The following is a 5022-nucleotide window of genomic DNA, read 5'->3' as shown; positions in this document are numbered from 1 at the left end:
TTGCCAAATCACGAGGTTTCGGCTTTGTGACACACTGCACACAAGCTCTGGTGTTGCGCAGTAATCATGTTTCCATCCTTTTTATGAGTGTAAAGTAATTTACATGTCGGTTCTACAGTTTCAGACCATCAGTGTGGTTGAAAGTATGGATTATTGCCGCGTTCTATATACAACTGCGAACTCAGAAAAAAACGAATTATGACGTCAGTGATGTTCAGGTCGGAAAGTCGTTGCTCTATAAAGAGGTTTGAGTTGGATGACTGTTAAAATAGATTTTTTTTCCCAGTGGAGCTCAATTTTTCCGAGTTCCCAATTGTTTTTGAACGCTCGGAAGTCGGAGATGTATGGTTCCCAGCTGTGAGTTCCCCGTTTTTAACGAGGCATATGTCCCTCACGCTCCTCGCAGGTTGAGTCATTATAAAAGCAAAGTCAGGCCGCCATGGTTCATATAAAACCTTAGGTCAGACCATGTCTCCTATTTCTATTTGCAACCATACACTACATGACCAAAAGGATGTGGACACCTGCTCTCGAACATCATTCCAAAATCATAGGCATTAATGTGGAGTTGGTCCCCCCTTTGCTGATATAACAGCCTCCACTCTTCTGTGAAGGCTTTCCACTAGATGCTGGAACATTGTTGCGGGTGTAACAGTACAGCTTCCGTCCCTCTCCTCTCCCCTCCCCAACCTGGGCTCAAACCAGGGACCCTCTGCACACATCAACCACAGTCACTCACAAAGCATTGTTACCCATCACACCACGAAAGCCACACCGACTGAAACACTTTTAGCGCACACCACCGCTAACTAGCTAGCCATTTCACATCGGCCACACAGCGACTTGCTTCTATTCAGCCACGAGCATTAGTGAGGTCGGGCACAAACAGCCGTGGGGCAGAAACTGAATGGCAGGGGTCGGCCATTGGCCAACATAGTTGGCACTGCGTTCATCCACCTCTGGCCTGCTCGCCTCCCTACCACTGAGGAAGTACAGTTCCCGCTCAGCCCAGTCAAAACTGTTCGCTGCTCTGGCCCCCCAATGGTGGAACAAACTCCCTCACGACGCCAGGACAGCGGAGTCAATCACCACCTTCCGGAGACACCTGAAACCCCACCTCTTTAAGGAATACCTAGGATAGGATAAGTAATCCTTCTCACCCCCCCCCCCCCCCCCCTTTAAGATTTAGATGCACTATTATAAAGCGACTGTTCTACTGGATGTCATAAGGTGAATGCACCAATTTGTAAGTCGCTCTGGATAAGAGCGTCTGCTAAATGACTTAAATGTAAATGTAATGTAAATGTAATGTTTACCCAGCAGCTCCTGGCCTACTGTGCATCATACTCCTCCGACCCATGGTGAGGACCCTCTCACAGGGGTACAAGCTGCAGTTCTGACGCCAATCCCCACCATTCTCAGGGGTAAGAATGACCTCTGTCACAGACCCCCTGAAAGTTTTCACTCTCAGCCAGGAGATTACATCTCTCTTAGAGAAGGGCACGATCACAAGAGTAAAAGCATCAGAACAGCAAGCTATTTCCTATTTCCTGGTTATGAAGAAAGACTGAGGCTTCCATCCAGTTCTCCCCTTTCATGTGTTTCGGATAGTCAACGTTCTCCAGACTGGAGCTACAGGGGAATGGTTCACGTCCCTGGACTTAAAGGACATATACTTCCACGTCGCCGTGTTACCTGAACACAGACGTTTTCTTGCAGTTCACCTTCCAAGGCTAGGCATACCAGTTTGTAGTATTACCCTAGCATCTCCCTGGCTCCGCCTGTCTTCACAAGATGCATGAATGCAGCCCTGGGCTTCCTCCACCTACAGGGGATTAAGATCCTTTCTTACCTTGACGACTGGCTCATCTGCGCCCCCTCTCACGAAAGTGTGGCCGAGAGCACAGCACTGACCCACATAAATACACAGGGTCTTACTGTGATCAATGAGTGTGTGGACAGCATTCTTACACTCCTGCAACAATTCCAGTTGAAAGCATTGGTGAAAGTATGAACATTCCAACAACTGATGGACATGCTTGTGACGTCCTCTGGGGTGACACCGTAAGGCCTGCTGTCTTTAAGACCACTTCAAGTGTGGTTCAACAAGCAGGACAGAAACACCAAAATCCGAGCGACAAGGGTGTGCTACTCTACTCTGTGGCTGTGGAAAAAGCGAACCTACCTGACTACAGGTATCCCTCTCAGATCAATTCCATCAAGGCGGGAAGTAGTGATGACCGATGCTTCACTAACAGGCTGGGGAGCAGTGTGGCAACACAGGACTGTACGTGGAGAGTGGTTCCCCCACTGGAGGAAAGAACACACCAACATGCTAGAACATCGGACAGTTTACCTCGCTCTGAAACACTTTCTGCCTGTTCTCAAACACAAACATGTCTTGATGCGATCAGAGGTAGGTCTGTACGGTCCCTACAGGTGGCCCAACATCTCCTGACATGGGCCCTACCACAACTGGCAAACCTACGAGACATCCAGCTGCCAGGCAAGGTGAACGAGGTGGCGTATTTCTTGTTGGGACAGAAACCGCCCCCGGGGGAATGGAGATTTCACCCACAAGTAGGTAAGATGATTTGGCAGCAGTTCAGAACAGCAGATATGTACCTGTTCGCCTCAGAGCAAACATCCCACTGCTCACACTGGTTCTCTCTGGCAGAGACAAACAGCCCCCTGGGCATGGATGCCTTAGCGCACACATGGCCAGAGGGCCTGCTGTATGCTTTCCCTCCGACTACCCTTGATCTTAGAAACTCTGCACAGGCCCTGGTTTCCAACCCCCCTCAGTCTTCTGGAGGGAGAGCCATGGCAGCTGCCACCTAGACAAGACTTGCTCTCAAAGTTGGACCAGAGGATATGGCATCCCAGCCCGGACCAATTACATCTATGGTTGTAGCCTCTGAAGAGCCCAACCCTCTACTGATCGGCTGCGATCCCACTGTCATTGAGACTTTACAGAACGCCAGAGCACTATCAACCAGGATGATGCATGCCGGTCCCTGGAACCTGTTTACCAAATGGAGCTTTACCAGGGCGGAGCACCCGGTGTCTTGCTCCGTACCTGTCATACTGAGCTTCCTTCAGTCACTATTGGACACAGGTCGCTCTAATTTGACCTTGAAGGTGAATGTCTCAGTCATACCAGCAAACAATTTACGGTAAAGCGGCGGGGCAATTCTTACAAGGTGTTTTTCCTGGGATTCAGTGGGAAATCAAAAGGCCTTGTATTGTCCAAGCAGAGGCTTTCACATTGGATTGTTGATGTCCCCTGCACATTCTCAAGATTTTACAAGGTCAACGTCGCGTCCTGCCAAACAATGGGGTCTACCATTCTCCCAGTGGCATCGGCGCATTAATCAGAGGTTAGTGCTGCTATTCCTCGAGACCTTGTTGGTATCAGTCATCCATACTTTCAACTGTACTGATGGTCTGAAAGGTATGAAATAGAACGGAAAGTTACGAATGTAACTATGTTTCAACGAATACCTGGAAGACCGTCAGTACTTTCCTGTTGCGCTGAGTTTTATTGATGTATGGTTTTACATGAAACGCAGAGGCACATCCTCCCAAACTGTCACATCACCGGTATGATTTTGTTATTATTACTCAACCTTGTGCACTCTGGCCAACAGCCTGCAGATGCAGTGTGGGTATAGCCTACATGATGAGATTATTATTGGCAAAAGAGCAAGATCATTTTTATTTGTCAAATGGCAGCCAAGCATTGATCATCATATTACCAGAATAAGAGTTTAAGACCCTCAATGTTTATTGGAAAGGAGCATCAAGCTCACCACACTGTAAAGTTCATTATAATTTATTACTGAGTCGTAGTGGGAGGACCACACAGCATATCATCACCTGACCACAAGTTTACTTCGATATGATGGTTAGGCTATATATGTGCATCGGGCGGTTCCACTGCTATTTCTTGCATAATTTATTTTACTGACACAAAAAGATCCCTCCATGTTGAACTAAATAATGATCTATCTGCATTTATAAAATTGTACCAACACTTCCAGTTTCTATCACAGCTGTCATTATTTTTATATATATGGTACTCGGATGGAAATATGGTTAGTCTCTCAAACTGCCTTTCTATGCCGTGTTCTTTTGACTCTCAAACTCATCAGAGTGCTGCCAGCCAATGGTCATATTTTTAAGAATCATATTATATATACTTTTACCAGTTGAATATAGACACACATCTAATTATTTTAGGAATAAAATAAACTTAAATATTTTATTAAAATATGCAAATTAGTAAATATATCATTAAATATGTACATATTTGGGTATTGCCAAATCCATTTTCCTGGATACTGTATTGAAGCCAGTCAAACTATTTTGGTTTCGGACTTATTCAGAGCAGATTGTGGATAAATACTTTTTTTCATCCTTCTATTTGTAAAATAGTTAAAGACATGCTTGTAAAATGCATTTTTGGCAAATTCTTCCAAAGAAAATGTTATCTAGAATAAAGAATTGACAACATATCAACAATTCCATCTGGGCAAGTCTGGAGAATATATCTAATAATAACCATACACCATTTGGTGAATGCAGATGCTTCTGAAGCTGAGAAAATGTTTCAGGAAAGGGCAGTTAGACACTGAATTTAAGCTACCAAACGCTAGACACAGTCAACATCTCTTAAAAATAAGTTACTAAATATATTCCAGTTTGTAACATTCTCTATGAAATGGGCTTTTAAATTATGTGTAATTTAATGTAGTGAGCTTTGAAATTATTGAAAATTGATGACGGTAGTATGAATTTAATGTAAATTTTTATGTTTACTTTTTGAAAATACGAATATTGATGGACCAAAATACCAACAAAAATCTCAAAATTGGTAGGTAGGTAGATGCATGACATTCAGCCTGTGGCGCCTGGTCTTAAATATAATTAGTTTCAGAAATATGGACACACCAGTCTTGTATAATTTGTTTAACTGCCAGTCAGGCAACAAACCATTGTGTCAACAAAAAAACAGTCAGA

The sequence above is a fragment of the Oncorhynchus gorbuscha genome, linkage group LG10 (genome assembly GCF_021184085.1).
Source record: "Oncorhynchus gorbuscha isolate QuinsamMale2020 ecotype Even-year linkage group LG10, OgorEven_v1.0, whole genome shotgun sequence".
In the NCBI taxonomy this organism is placed as follows: domain Eukaryota; kingdom Metazoa; phylum Chordata; class Actinopteri; order Salmoniformes; family Salmonidae; genus Oncorhynchus; species Oncorhynchus gorbuscha.
The sequence above is the reverse complement of the archived record's forward strand: the minus strand, read 5'-3'. Positions refer to the sequence as shown.